At 40.3% G+C, this 16,710-nt stretch overlaps 1 protein-coding gene across 1 annotated transcript in view; it reads left to right on the plus strand.

Annotated features, from left to right (window-relative positions):
- LOC147731524 (sodium channel protein type 2 subunit alpha-like) overlaps positions 1–16,710 on the plus strand; it is a 662,760-nt gene that overhangs the window by 90,231 nt on the left and 555,819 nt on the right. The window contains exon 2 of the mRNA XM_086956588.1: positions 2,929–3,076. The gene's annotated coding sequence lies outside the window, so the exon portion shown is untranslated. The remainder of the gene's footprint in view (positions 1–2,928; positions 3,077–16,710) is intronic.

Here is a 16,710-nt window from a genome sequence, read left to right on the forward strand (position 1 = left end):
TACTACAATCCTGATCTGTTGTTCTCGTGCAGGTTTTCCTTTTCCTTACTTTAATCAAATGCTTAACAGAGCCTCAAGGACCCATCACTTACTCATCATTTATCCATCCTCCAATTAATAAAGACTGTGTCCTGGTGTTCCTATTTAGAGGAGACATGGTCTGGTACTTTGGGATAGACTTCTCTAAAATGTGCAGCTGATTTGCATAAGGATAGTATTTGTCTAGAATGCTACAGGTAGAGAGAAATGATTGACAAGAATGTAGCCTTAGCAACCACTAGGGGCTGCCATTAGACCAAGCATTCCTTCCATCGTTATGCCCAGATATGGGTCCTGTGCTCATTTTGCCAAAGACCTCACTCTTGCTGCAGCTCACTGATGAGTCCCAGGTAGGTTGAAATAGTTCTGGGGTTGCTTTTTTAGCCATCTGGACTGGACCTGACCTGGAAGTTCATGCTGAATTGCATGCAATAGGGCAGGGCCGTGACTGACTTGCATATGACTGATCTCTGTCTCTAGTGGCACAGTGAGCACAAAATGGTAGACTGGAATGTATCACTTATAAAGTCCAAATAGGTTGAATCAAGTCTGGGGTTGTTTGTTTTGCCAGCTGTAGGGAACGGGATCTGGTAGTTTGGACTGGACTGCTTCTGTCATTGTAGGACCAAGATGGATCCGTGTATGCCTGCTGTCTGTTTAATGTGTCATTTGTATTTGTCTTTTTTATTTGTTTCAGTATTTGCCTTAATATTCTGGTGTAAAGTTTTTTTTATGTATAAACATAAGTGGAAATGAGAAAGATCTGAGCCTAAGTTTAAGAGTCAGCGAGTCTCAGGCTTCCTGGTTTTTCGTGTTTAAACTAGGGGTGGGTGGAACTTTCGGAGTTTCATTCTGCAGAATTCCACAGAGTTACATAAAAACGCTGTGAGTTTCCGCAGAGTTCTGCCAATGGGTGGAAATATGTATATCACGTTGCTCATGCTGCAACTTAGTGCCATCACCGTGAACACCACCATAGGGTCCACAAGTGCGTACGGCCATTTGAGTTGAGTTTACTGCCACTCGAGTAGAAAATCTACTTGATCATCAGCAGATCTGCTCAAGAAGTAGCCTTCTGACCACGACTCCCTGCATTAGAAAATGGTGCAAGAGGACGCCAAATCCCTCTTCCACTCACATTTCTGCATGCTTGGGGAAAGATTCCACCATGCGGCGATTGGGGAACTGGGCCGAAACTCCATGTTACAAGAGTAACGTGGAGCCACCAAATTCTGCCAATTTCGCAAGTGGAATGAAGCATTTTTCCCACCCCTAGTTTGAACTGAAGTGTGGGTTGTGAAGTCTAATTACAGGTTGGTGATCCGAAGAAGTTGCCTAAGTGCTCTTCCAGCTATATCTTGGTCCATTCTTTTACCCTCTCTCTAATTGGCCAGACTCTCAGTTTCCATCAATGTATTGCTTAATAAAATACAAAATGTACACAGACGCCTCCCTTCTGTCCACACGTACCCACTTCCCCCACCTTAAAATAAACAATGCAAACTTTTTTGTAGTTGCAGACATTTTTTATTTTATCGATGAACACTGATATGGACTGGAAAAGATATTAGGGCCTTGAAAAAGCATTCATTTCCAGTACTGCGATTCTCCTTTGCACAGAAAGTGCAGAAATGTCTCCAATTGGCAAGATTTTTCATAGCTTCTGATTTAAATCATTTAGCCTTCAACAATATAATTATGGAATTTAAAGGTGTATTCCCAAGTTTGTAATAAACGTCCAAACCCATTTCAAAGGGGAGGTTCTTGTGTGTCTTCACCTTTTCTGGCATCTAATGACAACGCATCTGCAGAAAATGGGCTAATATTCGTAATCCCACCACACTTTGACACTTGCTTCTCATCTAATTGTTAAAGGTTCTATAGAGAGGGCAAACAGCAGGGGAAAACAAGGCACCTGCATATGGTTCCAGGAAAAGCAAGGAACATGTATATGGTTCCAGGAAAAGCAAGGAACCTGTATATGGTTCCTAGAAAAGCAAGGCACCTGTATATGGTTCCGGGAAAAGCAAGGCACCTGTATATGGTTCCAGGAAAAGCAAGAAACATGTATGTGGTTCCAGGAAAAGCAAGGAACCTTTATATGGTTCCAGGAAAAGCAAGGCAACTGTATATGGTTCCAGGGAAAGCAAAGCACTTGTATATGGTTCCAGGAAAAGCAAGGCACCTGTATATGGTTCAGGGAAGAGCAAGGCACCTGTATATGGTTCCGGGAAGAGCAAGGCACCTGTATATGGTTCCGGGAAAAGCAAGGCACCTGTATATGGTGCCGGCAAAAGCAAGTCACCTGTATATGGTTCCAGGAAAAGCAAGGCACCTGTATATGGTTCCAGGAAAAGCAAGGCACCTGTATATGGTTCTGGGAGGAGCAAGGCACCTGTATATGGTTCCGGGAAAAGCAAGGCATCTGTATATGGTGCCAGCAAAAGCAAGACACCTGTATATGGTTCCAGGAAAAGCAAGGCACCTGTATATGGTTCCAGGAAAAGCAAGGCACCTGTATATGGTTCCAGGAAAAGCAAAGCACCTGTATATGGTCCCAGGAAAAGCAAGGCACCTGTATATGGTTCCTATTTTTTCTCTAGGACGGGCCTTAAAAAAACGAATTGTCCCCATAGACCGTATATATTTCAGTTATTCCAATCTTGCTGAATTACTATATATTAAAAAAGAAAAACTCGCAAAAGTGCTTACAGTAAGTGATTATAGTTCACATTTTTGCAGCCGTTTCGTTTTGAATTAAAGCAACATTGATCTGCGAGAGAAAAGCATTACCTTGTATGTTTAGCCATAACTTCGCTTATTTTATGTTTTATACTCAAACTATTCCCAGTTCTCACATATTCAAATATAACTGTTTCTTGCCTACAGGTATTCAAGTGAAATGATTTCCTGGATGAGACTCTGTTGATCTATCTGCGACGATGCCTTTAAACCCTGGAAGCACAGTGCCACTTTTGGAGGAACAACAGAGGCAGTCTCTATAATACATATGATCAAGTTACCAGTTTTGAATAAGGTACGAAATGTATTAACTATTTAAAAAGAGGTTTGCACATCAGAACCAGATTTGTTTTGTGTAGTGCTACTCTCGCGATAGTTTAAACCCTCAGTCTGATTAAAACCAAGCCAACCGTGTTTTGTACTAGGTGGTGTTGGGCGATGGATGTTCCATCCTCTTTTATCTTTGTAGTCTATTATTTTTTATTGTGTAAGGTCACTAGTCTGTTCTTTTTACTATGCAATGTCCGTGATTTCAACATAGTTCGCCTGTAGATGTTCATATTTGATACTATTTTATAATCTAAAAGAACTTTGTGAGGCAAATCACATATTAGTTTATTCATATAACACTGGGCATGTAATGGATGTGTTAATGGATGTTTATGGATGTTAATGACAACGCATCAGCAGAAAATGGGCTAATATTCGTAATCCCACTACAATTTGACACTTGCTTATCATCTAATTGTAAAAGGTTCTATAGGGAGGGCAAACAGCAGGCACCTGTATATGGTTTCAGGAAAAGCAAGGAACATGTATGTGGTATATAGTTAAAACATGTGGAATCAGAAGTGAAGTAGAATGAACCAGAGGTCTGAGTGTTCATCAGCACTTTATTTCGTCATATGTTCTCCAAAAACATTACATCTGAGCTCGTGTATGCACTTTTAATTTAGCTACATCTTAAACTTGCCTGCCAGACTTCAATAGGGCACCACAGGTACATGAGAAGGTTGAGACCACATTACCACTCATTTCTTAGACGGCTTTTGGGGTTTTGCATTCATTACAAACCTTTGTTGTATGAGTCTGAGATAATAAATAGAAGTAGAAATGCAATCGTAAACAATGAGGAGTTTTTTACACAGAGAGGTTCTGAGTCATATTGAATGGACAACGAGGGCGAAGCTCGAGTGGTCTAGTATGTCACTCAGAAGCCAGAGGTGATCAACATCCCAGTGATTCACTTTTTATCCATCTATTATACTATGGTGTGCACGCCCCCAAAATCATCTGCCCCTGGTTAAAACTGGTACACTCTTGGAGAGGAGCAATGGGGGAGCCGCTGCTATCCATCTGTAATTCTGTATTTCAATGCTTCATTGAAGTGTCAGTATAATGTTGCTCAGTCAATACAAATGCAACTATATAACAATATTAAATAAAACAAGTTTGGCTTGATTATACTCTGAGATAACTTTTCACATGAATTGCCACGGCTGTGCAAGCCGTTGGTATTTAGGTCTCAATTATGAATGCTGCAGTATTGGTGCAATATTCAATGTTCCTGTTAAACCTGGGACTAATATGCAGATGTTGGTGCTTTCAAGAACAAAATATACCCGTCCCAGTATTTTCCATGCCACCCCCTACCACAACACCCCCCAATTAAATATCAATAGAGATAACCTGTTGATAGCTACCTATGAAAAATTCAAACTGCAGGATTTTAGCCATACACCCATATTTCAAACCTTTGGGCAAACCTGTTCACTCAGGTGTGAGAATTTACAGAGGCACTTGTAATTGATGCCTCATATTCATTCAAAAAGGACATTATTGAGCTTAATATAAGACTACTGGTTTTTGCAGGAAACGTTATCCTGTGTGTAACCTTAAAACACTTAAATAATTTTTTTTAGGGAAGGTACACATTTGCCGAATGTAGGGGCAGATGTATGACTGTTTTTTGCGGTTGCAAATGGGAATTCGTCCCGTTTGCGACAAAACAGGTCAGCCCCATGTACAAACCATATTTTGCAACTTGCTAACGTATTAGCAACTCGCAAAATATGGTTTGCAACTCGCTATTAGGAAGGGGCATGCCAAGGGCGTCCCTTCCTAATAGTTAGTGCAAATGGCATGTACCATTGGTTTTCAACCGCATTGAAGTCGCAAAACAGTCACAGTTTACTACCCTTTTCAAAAGGTTGGTAAAGCATTTGCAAACGGGAAGGGGTCGGGACCAGGGACCACTGCCTGCCCTCAAAAAATTAAACGGAAAAGTTTCATTTTTGTTTTTTAAATGCATCCCATTTTTATTTGAGGAATGTTTTTTTTTTATTGCTTTATTGAAAAAGCTGTCACAGACATGGTGGTCACCATCCCCTGAGTGCTAGCCATTCCCTATGGGGTCACAAAATGTGCTTGCCTCATGAATAATGGTGAGGCATGCAATTTGCGACCCCATTGGGAATTGCAATCAGTGTCTGAGACACTGTTGTACATTGCATTTTACGACCCATTAGGAATGGCTGACACTCACAGGGATGGCGGCCTGCTGAGTGCAGTAGATCACCATGTCTGTGACTGTTTTTTCAATAAAGCAGTTTTTCTTTAGTCTTTTTTTTTTAAATGCAGTCTCTTTTACTGAAAGAAAAATGGGATACATTAAAAAAGAAAAATGAAACGTTTCTGTTTCATTTTCTAAGAGTAGGCAGTGGTTCATGAGATCACTGCCTGCTCTTAAAAAAATGGTTTTGCTATCAATCACAAAGGGGATGAGGGTCCTCTGAGGACCGCTTCGCGTTTGCGCCTGACTTGCCACCTACTTGAAGCGTGCAGTAAACTGCGATTGTTTAGGGGCTGCATTCCGGCTGCAAAACAATTGCACATCCCCCAAGAACTCGCTATTGGCAAGGGACACACTTGGCACGCCCCTTCTTAATGGCGACTCGCAAACCCTATTTTGCTAGTCTGTAACAGGTTATCGACTCACAAAATAGGGTTGATAAATGTTAGCAGTTGCAAACGGCCTGATTCACTGTTTGTGTCCCCTAAAAACGGTCGTACATGTGGCCCCTAACCCATTGAATCCAAGTATTGGTTAACACTATTTTGTCAAAAGAAATGTGCAAGAAACAATGCCATGTAGTAGGCCAGCGCTGGGAAGCCCTATCTGTGAGGCAGCTATGCGCTTTAAAAGTCAGTATAACATAACAACATGAACCATATATTCAGATGAGCAGAGTCTAATATGCTGTTTGCTGCTGTTGTTGAGGGATGGTAGGCTTCGTCTTTCATGAGTCATGGCCCTTCCTCACACCAAGCAATGGTTATAAATAGCGTCTTACACTCTGCACATTCATATGTATACTATATAGATATATGAACTGCAGTTGAGGTACAAAGTGTAGGTCTGTGGAGCCCTATAGAGGGCCCACTTCTCTGCACCTGATGAGACAGATTAATTCAAAACTATTTTATGTAGAGTGATTTGTAGTGCATGTGGCATGGCAGAAAGAAAGTCAAGACTTGAGGTTGCATTTGACATTCTGCTGGCCATATTGTGTTCTGAGTGAGGGGGCATTCATGCTCTTGCCCATTTCAAAATGCTGCCTTGTGCCATCTTTGGTCTTTATTTATCATTATTCCAATATGAGTCTTTAAAACCTAGTTCCTGTGATTTTTAGACTGTACTAAGAGTGCTTTAGCCTTCTATGTACTCATGGAAGAGTAGAACTAGTTGTATAGGCTTTTACAGCAGATCTGCTTTAGTCACTTATTTTCAAGACCAATCAAAACATGTTTAGTAAACATTTGAAGATGTTCTTGTTCTGTTGAATTTGTGGTCCCGATTACGGGTTAGCTGCTTTTCCCAGTTTTGCTTCTTAGTTGTTGCCACCTCCTCATGCCGGCGTCTACCACCATTAGACCTCTTTTTAACAGTGCGATTTTTACAGATAAATACAATAAATAATGCACTCTTTCAGTAAGGCTTAGCAGCAAAGTCTGCCCATTTGACAAATGTGGAAGGATGCATGTCACAATATATTGTGGAGAAGTGTGGCTCACTGGTTAGAGCAGGCAGACCCTGAAGCAGAGGTCAGACCCGAGACCAGGGTCCGATTCCCGACACGGCAGGGTCTTGAGCTCAAATGTCCATGGACTCGATAATTCTCGCTTCGGTGCCTGACCTAATCATGGGTTCACACTCTGCAACTCTGGGCATTAAGCTTGCTTAATCTCCACAACAACGCGGCGGGATGCCTGGCTTTCACCTTGGGGATGCCCTGTAGGGGCTATCTCGCAGGGAAAAGCCAGGACGGGTTCCCAAGGCAAGTGCGGAGATACCCCTTCGGGGGTCGATTCAGGCGCTATATAAGAAACATAATAATAATAATAATTGTAGTAACATATCTTTTGCATAATATTCCACTGAATAAATATATATATGTTGTCAATGTATACAGATGTGGAATTAATGATAGTAAGTATGTTTACAATGTTATATTCTAGTTACAATACTTTGGCAGAACGGTATTTAAAACTCGATATTGTTGTCAAATGCTTCAGGTAATCTAGTTCTCCTCCCTGCTGTTAAGAACACAGGCTATGAGTTTTCATAAAGGATTTGGGGTCGTGGACGTAGAGGAGTGTCGTTCCAAATGTGTGAATCCATGAAATGTATTGCTAATGCACCGGCATAACTTTATTGTTAAAAATACTGGTTTGTCATATTGTCTGTGTTAGCAAACGCTTTACCCTTTCCAACTAACTACAAATGTTCTCCAAACCTCGAAATATTTTCTTTGTTAGGAAGTTATATTATATTGTAAATTTTGCTGATCCACGTACCAAAAAACACATGCAACATGGTGGAGTGCTGATTGTGCACATCACTTATTTTTTATTTATTTTCCCTCTACATTTTTTACAAAATTACGATGTTTGCAAGATCGAAGTGACATAAAAATGGTCTACTTTATGTATTTTCTGTTATTAGGCTTCCCCACATGATTGTTCGTTGCAATTTCATCAGCTGTGTTTGCTTTTTGGTTTTGTAACGTTGTACTTAAAGAACGATTATACTGAGTTGTAATCTGATTTGCATAGTTAAATATATGATTTAATTTCTAATACCATAGTGATGAAGAACATCATTGATACTTTTTTACTATGGCTGGAACAGCGATTCCTTGATTCCTTTACGGTCAAGAGTGCTCATGTCTATTTTAAAGGGATACCCTGTGTTGTTAGTAGGTCTCTCAGTGGCTGCTTAAGATGAGTGAGAGAGGAGTCCATTCAGCCAGCATGAGCTTCAGTTAGTATCTAAATTGAATGCACGTACAAAGTGTCCTTGACTTTGTCGGGCTTACACTATATCTTTTCATTTTATGTGAGAAAATAAGTTCATTTCATCAGCAAGTATTTTTCATCCGTTAAGGACACTGTGCTGTAATGCCCAGATGTAGAAGAAAGATAAAAGTGTTCTTATGGTAACATTACTTTGAAACTGTAGGCTCTTTGCTGTTGCCAACACCCTCCTGACTTCTCCTCTGCCTTTCAAAGAAAGATTGGTTAACAAAGGGGTAACAGAGGGGCCATGTAAACATTTTCAAGCTTTTCCAACGCAAAGCAATGTATGACAGGTTGGGAAACTGTGGATATTTACAGATTTGAAGTCACCATAAAAGCAGATTCTTAACTTGGTGAGCCTAAGGCATTTTCCCCTCTCTGCTTAATTATAAGCACTGTTTCATCACAGTTGGGTGGTCTTGGGAGCCTATCATAATCCCTCCTCTCTTCTGAAACCCATCTCTGTCTTTCACATCAGTCTGGAGATATGACTTCCCTCTTTTTTCCCTCTCCTCATTTGAGACAGAAAAGACACTCCATACCCTGGATGTTCAGGCACCCTTTGTTTTTACCTTGAGCAGGCAAAGAATATTGACTTCTGACACAGACCTCCTGCAACTTATGGATGTATAAAGTTTGGGAAGCAGTCTTTAAAAATATCCAAAGACCGCTTGGTAGTTTCATGTATCCTTTAATGCTACTCTCAGAAGGTTCTTTCATCCCTGGATTTGTGGTCAGACCCATGCCACCCTTTAACGATTAAGGGCGTGATTCACGAAGGTAAACGTACACGCTTGTGCAAGTTTACACTTTTTCATTATTCGCAAAACTGCATTTTAATAATAAGTTTAAGAGTGCAGAGACTCTGCAGTTGGGATGGAGACCTCTGCACATAAAAAGATATGACTGGCCTTTATGTCACTTGAAAAATAAGGGAAGGCACCATCAAGTTGATCACCATTGTGAGTATAAAAGAAGCTTTGACATCTGATCATGTTATCGCCATACAGACCACTGATGTGAGTGGAATGTTGGCTGTGGTGTGTGATTGGTCCAGACCAACCTTTTCTTGTTTTGTGTTATTACACTTATGGAATCAGAAACTGCAAATTAAAAATATTTGTACATTTATTTTTTCTACCACCTAGTTTGCCTGTTTACTTGGAGTGAGGGCTACATCACTAATTTTTATAATTGCTTTCGTGATTCTTTACATATACACTAACTGTAAATATGAATGCAAATGGACCAATATTCACTTAAATGCCCTCACAAGTGCCTCCAGGGTAAAACACTTTGGAAAGCACACCTGCTGCTCCTCTCTTCTAGAGTCTCTTCCAGGAACACATGAATATAAATCTACCAACATAAATCAACAAGCTTCCCAATCTGCTCAAAGTCCCAAAAGAGATTGAGCCTAGCAGAAGTGGAGTTAAGAATAGAAGATGTATTCCTATGCAGATATATTTTTATTGAGGATTTTCGGTAATGTGTATTTTTATCGATAAGAGAAACTCTATGGGCATGATTCATAAAAATAAGGGAAAAAATGGGGGGGAGATCTTAATCTGAAGATATTTTTCCTAGGTTTTGCTACTCACCAACGGTCCTAGTAGTGTGATGCGAGGTGCAGCTTTCCAGGCATATTCCTGGGGAAGTCAGGTGACTTTTCCAGCAGTCTCCTATTCTTAGTTTGCTTAATTCTCCATAACGGAGAATTCCACAAAGCAGAATAGATTCCGTGGGTAAATGCACAATTTTTCCTCCATGGGGAAATATTAACAGGGGGCGATCAGGCATCTCTCCCACCCTAAGAATGGGTATACTCCAGTCCTGTGGTGGTAAATATCCTATAAGTTTCAGGTGTGGAAAGGATAAGAGTTTGGGAACGCCCATAAACATGTTTGTTGGTGGGTGTTTTCCAGCATTAAAGGCAAACACCTTCTTCCCAACCACCTTGAGTTGGAATCATGACAGCTGAGATATCTGCTGAAGTGGCATGGATCTCAACATGCATAAATAGGGTTACGCCTACCAGGAATCCTTCATAAATTCGTGGAAGGAGTAAAAAAGGTGAGGTGGGCCATAAACAGATTTAAATTAATTGTAAACATATGTTAATGAACACATTTACTTTTGTGACTAGTGCCATATGTTGCAGTAATACAACACAGATGACTTCCTCGCCAGGAAACAGAACTGCTTACTTAAAAAGTGCCATTTAAACTGTTATTTCATATAAACCTTTTAAAGTAAAATGCCATGCATCCACATAGCTCTCAAATCATTCACACCACAGATAGCATCAGAAAATCGATTCTCATCAATACGGACAACACAAACAAAATCATTTGTATCTGGATTAGGAGGACTAGATTCCCAGTCTTGTTTAGGCAGACCCAAAAACTGTGGACCTAAACTGACAAACACAACATCTTGCTTACAGCCAAACATCTTCAATGTGCAAACAACAACTTGGGAGATTTCCTCTGCAAAACTATAAAATAAGTCTGTGATGCTTGTAGGCAGAAGAATATATTCTGAAATATTGTGTCACTTAATATGTCTTGTTCTAAATATTGTTTATAACGATTTCGACCAATTAGGGAAAACGTTTCTATTATTTTTAGACGATTTCTAAGACACAATATTTATGTCAGAAAATATTTTAGCAGCAATATACTGGTCCCACACTGTCTATGAGTTCGTCCTCATAAAACCTAGTCTGTAACCAATAGATATCCACAAAAGGGAAACATAGGTGTGCATTCTTGAATAGTGGAGATGTGAAGTTTCTTTCCTTCTTTGCCATGCACCATTATTCTGAATGCTTCTATGAGGGGTAGGCTGATATGCTATTTGGAATTACTGGAGATGTCATCCCTGAACATGTGCCCCTCAGATAGCCGCCCATGCTAATCTTCAAATCAAGAGCCAAATCCTGTACATCAGCCAAATCCCTGATCCTCGCTAAATGGCTCTGAGGTTCTAGAAACTGGACACATTCAGTTGTCTCATGAGCTTCTTTTACCGCTTCGCTGCTGATGACGAGCTCAGCTCGTCATCAGCCACGGTAGTCGTGTGCCGATGACGAGCTGAGCTCGTCATCTAACGCGGCTTTTCGCAAATTGCCGCACACAGCGGGAAAAGCCGCCGCAGCGATGCGGTTAGATTTTACTACATCAGGAGCTAGTTTCTGTACACCAGGAAATGGAATAGATATTGCTTTTAAAGTCAAAATAAGATCTTGATTTACTCAAGCACCTGAGTCATTTCTTTGTTTACTACACCAAGTAAAGTAGGTCCTATAACAGTTTCTTTGTAATGATTACATTAATTCAAATGGTTTAGCTAAATACAGGCGCAATCAACTGATGAGCATTGTATAATATTTCTTATTGATAAGGTCTTCCTTAAGAGCTTTACCCCTTAAAGTTGTATTATAATACCATCTAACCCAGATCGTATACCTCTGAGAAGTTACTTCACACCTTGGATGGACAAAGGACCCTCTGCTGTCACATGGCCAAATCAATTAAAACATGTACACATCTCCACAACTGTTCTTTGTCTATGGCTCTGAAGGACAGTCCAAGCATTAGTGAAGGTTGTATCCGGAGATAAATTGGGGACTGTGGCAGATCCGCCAATGATAAAAAATAATCAGCTGTTGTGGTGCCTATTGATGACTCATGTAACAGTAGGAAAGGCCACATCAGTAGCTTTGTAATTTAATACTTTCCCATCATTAATATGCAAAGTCAACTTATGGAAGTGTACAACTTCCGCACAGTCTAGATACAAGGACGTGTAGGCATGTGATACAAGGATTGCTGACGAGCCTGTTCAAGTGAGGTCAACCCACTGACTCCTTCGCAGGTATTTACTGCTTGATACTTAATGTAAAAAAAACATGTGAAGCTGAAGAAGATGCAGTGAGTAGGAAATGAATGAACTTGCCATTAAACATGGTTCATCAGGACTCACACCTATTTTAAATTCTGGTGTGCCATACCAGCCTCCTATGAGCTGGTTGATGAAATGTATTGCACAAGCTCCAACTTTGATCAAAATGGAGTCAATTGGTGGAATTATAGGATACAACACCAACAACTGGGAGAATTACGTAATTTATTTACCATAATCATTTTTTTCATGAAAAACAACCAATAAGAATAAAGTTTAAAGTAAAGGATGATGTGCAAAGTTTATTAATTTGCACTGTTGCATATCTATGTAAATCACTAATGTTCAGTAGTTGTACCATATTAGTCGATATGAACTTCTTTTAAAAAATAAGTAATCACAATGCTTTGAGCATATCAAAGTGAAACATTTGTGATCACTAAAGTTTAATAATTGTACCATATTTGTCGATATGTACTTCTTTAAAAAAAATAAGTAATCACAATGTTTTAAGACTATCAAATTAAAGGATTTGTGATCAATTGGCATTGAAATTTCCTAACACACTATGGGGCATATTACCTACAAACAGCGATATTTATCGCTAAGTAGGGTTAGCGGCAAAATTATTATCGCCGCGCTTCACCGATTTGTATCGCTGAGATAACTTGCTATTAGCAAGGTTTATCTCAAAAGCGATAAAAATCAGGTGAAATGCGTGAATATCGCTGACAATACAGCGTGAAACAGCTCTTAGCCATGTTATCCACCTCCCATTGGATAACATGGCTAAGAATTGGTATTAGCAGGCGTTAGCTTTTGGAGATATTCGCGCTTAGCGCAAATATTTCCATCGCTTCGCCTTTGTAGGTAATAGGCGATAGCGATGTTAGCGACTGTTTTCAGTCGCTAACATTTTGGCACGCCCACTTTGCATGTCATTAGCGATAAATATCGCTGACATGCAAAGCGGGCCCCAAAATGCTCGCTATCGCCTACAAGCTGTCGCTAACTGGTGTTAGCGACAGCTTGGTAATTGGGCGATGAAATTTTCGCCGCTTTCGCTGGAAAAAGTCCAGCTAAAGCGGCGAAAGGTCCTTGGTAATATGCCCCTTTGTGTTGCTTTTTAGAACAGTGATGAACCGAGATGCAAACATGTTTTGCCATGGAAAACTAATCATGTACAGCATCTATACTGCCTGTGAAAGATACACTACATTGCCGTCCTACCACAAATAGAGCAGGGAGACCTAAAGAAATCACCAGCAGTGAGGCATGGCTACATTTTTTTTATCATTCATGTTTTTTTTTTATATTAAGTTTACAAAAAACATTTTAACATGGTAGTCCTATATCTTTGTAAATCAATGATGAAAATAAATCTGGTCAAACAATTGAATCCACATGTGCCCCTAGAAATAGGTTGGGATATCTAATTAATTAGTGGCCATAATCACAATAAATCTTGAAAATGCACACTGACAAAAGGCAGACAAAATTTAAAAATATCCTTGCATGAGGAGTGCACAATTCTTTATTGAGGAAGTCGCTTAGCTCGAGGGTCTGGTATTTGTAATCCGCATCATAAAAAGTATCTTCTTAGAGAAAATTATCTAAAAATTGGGTCATCCAAAAGTTCAAAATCTGGGTTCAGTAATTCTGCCACTGCCCATTACTGCTAAGGTTAATAGAGATAACACTGCTGCACAGTCAAAGAACAGAATCACGAGTTGCAATTGGTGCACCTGTTTAGTTAAGTAACTAGACCCATGTACATTATAAGCCCTGTGCAATGCCCTGACTTGTTCTCGTTTAGTAAGGTAGCAAAGAGGAGACAAAAACAACACCGTTCCAAAAACATGCAATTGGAATTTTTCCTCAAAACACACAATTTAAAAGTAGACCTTTGGTGTTTTTCATAAGTTGAATCACTGCAGCTCCAGAGCACGTGGAGAAAGCAAACAGATGGTGCAACAGTGAATTTAACCATGCCAGTTCTGAAGTCTGCAAGCTAAGAATGAACGGCAATCAAAATTCCTGAACAAATCTCTTTTCAATTCATTAACATATTGTCCTATTAAATTTGCAGTACAGGGACAGAAACACTTGAAGCTCTCTAGTCAACAGAAAATGGACTGTGTCTGCTTGAAAATTGAAGATGTAATGTGGGGACAGATGGTGGGGGCCCCTGTGTGGACCAGTGTTGTCCTGGCCAATGAGCTGTTTCCATGTGGTCAGTCAGATGTCTGCAGTGGTTGCTAGGCAGTTGTATTGGTTGAAGAAGTCGGTGGGCTGGAGCTGGGGTTTGATTTCCCCTAGATTTTGGCGATGTTGTTGTGTAAGTAGTTTGTGAGGTTGTTGCAGAGTTCCTGTGACGGGGTGATGTTTGTTGCAGCTGAGGGGTTTGAGAATTCCTTAACGATGTTGAAGAGTTCTTTGCTGTTGTTGGAGTTTGATTCGATGTGTAAAGCTAGATCTCTTTTCTTAGACTCTCACAGCTGGCTGTGGTAGAAGTTGAGGGTTGCCTTGAAAGAGGTCCTGTTGGTGGTTCCTTGCCCATGACCTTCTCCTTTCAAGTTGTTTACAATGGCATTTTGCAGTTCTGATGTCTTTGGTGTACCAGCTTGTCTGCTTGGTGGACCTTTTGTGTGTGTTGTTGCAGATGGGGGCGATGCTGTCAGCACAGTATGTGCTCCACGTGTTGAAATTACAAACATTTTAGTCCAGGTTGCTGAAGGGGTTGAAGTGGGTCGTTTGACAGCGTCGATCCATTTGGCCTCTGAGATTTTGCTCAAGCTGTGATGGGGGGTTCTGAGCAAAGAGGGGGAGGATGTTTGTGGGTTGGTGACAGTGAAGTGGTCGGTCCAGGTGAGTTCAGTGACATGTCTACACTTGATGTGGTCCCTGGAGGTGGAGGGGGGTCTAGCATGTGGCCTGCAGTCTGTGTGGTATCACGGATGAGCTGGGTGCGCCCGTTTTGCTTATGTTGTCCAGGAGTCTAGTGGTTTTGGCGTTGTGATCGTCCAGGTGAAAATTGAGATCGTCGAGGAATATGCAGTTGTAGTCTATGGCGATTGGGGCTATAAAGTCGGTGATGAAGTTACGGAAGCTTGGACATGGTCCCGTGGGTCGGTAGGTGACGGTGCCCCTGAAGGTAGTCTTGCTGTCCGTTTGGAGACTTAAGTTTAGGTGCTGAGATTTTCCTTAATTTTGCTGTCGTCGAATACCCCAGACCAATCATACTGCATTACAGAAGACTGATTACATGAATGAGACCTGCGAATCACACCTCCTCACAGATCTTTTTAATGTACTGGTCGAAATCCTGTTTAAAGAGCATTAATTAAAAAAAGAAATAACAGAATAATACGTGAATTTAAACTGGACATTTGCATCACCATTGTGAAGAAAAATATATTTTGACATATTTCGTCTAATGTTCTGAACACCTTAAAGACTATTTTTTAGATGCTTGCAGCTTGCTTGCTCAGATACATTTTCCGCAATTTCTATTCTAATTTATTTCACAAATTAAACCAACGCCGTTTAACGTTTTTTTATCAGAAGATTTAACATTCAAGACCACATTAATATTATTATAGAGATTTGGAAAGCGCAAACTGCTATCATGGTACCTGTACTACAGTGGATAATAAAGTGATTGCGTGGCAGTTTCCTCCAGTCTACACCTGCGATTGGACTTTAAGAGTGCAACTGAGATTTTCTGTTTGGCTTTACTGAATTTTTCAAGAGCCTTTCCTCTTTGCTGAACCATCTGTCCCCACTGACTCATCAGTGTGGGAGAAAGAATTTCCTATTAGTCATTAAAAATGGAGAACACAGCCGATGTAACTTGCAGCAAATGTAAGAGTTGCATGCGTTATGGTTTTCTGCGAAGCTTTAGGGATCCAGACAGTGGAAGACGGACTAGCAACTCTTTTCGTTTAAGAAATGAAAACAAAGGCATTGGCTTAATATGAATGCATGAGTGCAGCCGCTGAAGAATATCAAAATCGACAGTCTGCTGCCAGAGGAATACACATTTACAGCCTGGAATATACATGAGTGAAAGTGGCGTTCAAAATCCTACGCCTGGATGCACAAGTGCATCAAAAAAGGCTGGGTAATTTATGATTTTAAATATAGAATGCTTGGTTAAATCACTGGCCTTTTAACCAGGCTTCTTGGTAGTAGGAGTAACTCTCGTTGTTGGACCTAAATCATGCCAAAGACAGGGTGAAAGACATGGATTTTTTAGGTTGAACATATTTAGGTCTAGCCTTTGAGACAGATTTTATTCGTCGAACTATTATTTTTCTAGAAAAATCAAACTTAATGTACCTACTTGGAAGGGCTTTTGGTCAAAGCGATTCGTTCATGGGCCTGTTAAATTCTCAATCACATTTTGCTTCTGCCCACCATGACTTACTGCATGGGACAATGGGTCAGCCCACTTTAACCATTGGCTCCATTCTCTTTCAGTAACTGCACAAAGCCTGTGCACATTGTTCACTTCCACTTAAAAACAGTTCCCATCTCATTTGTTACAAAGCTGGTTTAAAGTGTTAATTTTGTTTTATTTATTTTGTATTGTAACACTAAATACAAACTATGGGCCACATGTATCAAGCTATTTTGCGTTCTCAAACAAGGCTTTTCAAAGAA

The sequence above is a fragment of the Lissotriton vulgaris genome, chromosome 2_1, assembly GCF_964263255.1.
Source record: "Lissotriton vulgaris chromosome 2_1, aLisVul1.2, whole genome shotgun sequence".
Classification (NCBI taxonomy): Eukaryota; Metazoa; Chordata; class Amphibia; order Caudata; family Salamandridae; genus Lissotriton; species Lissotriton vulgaris.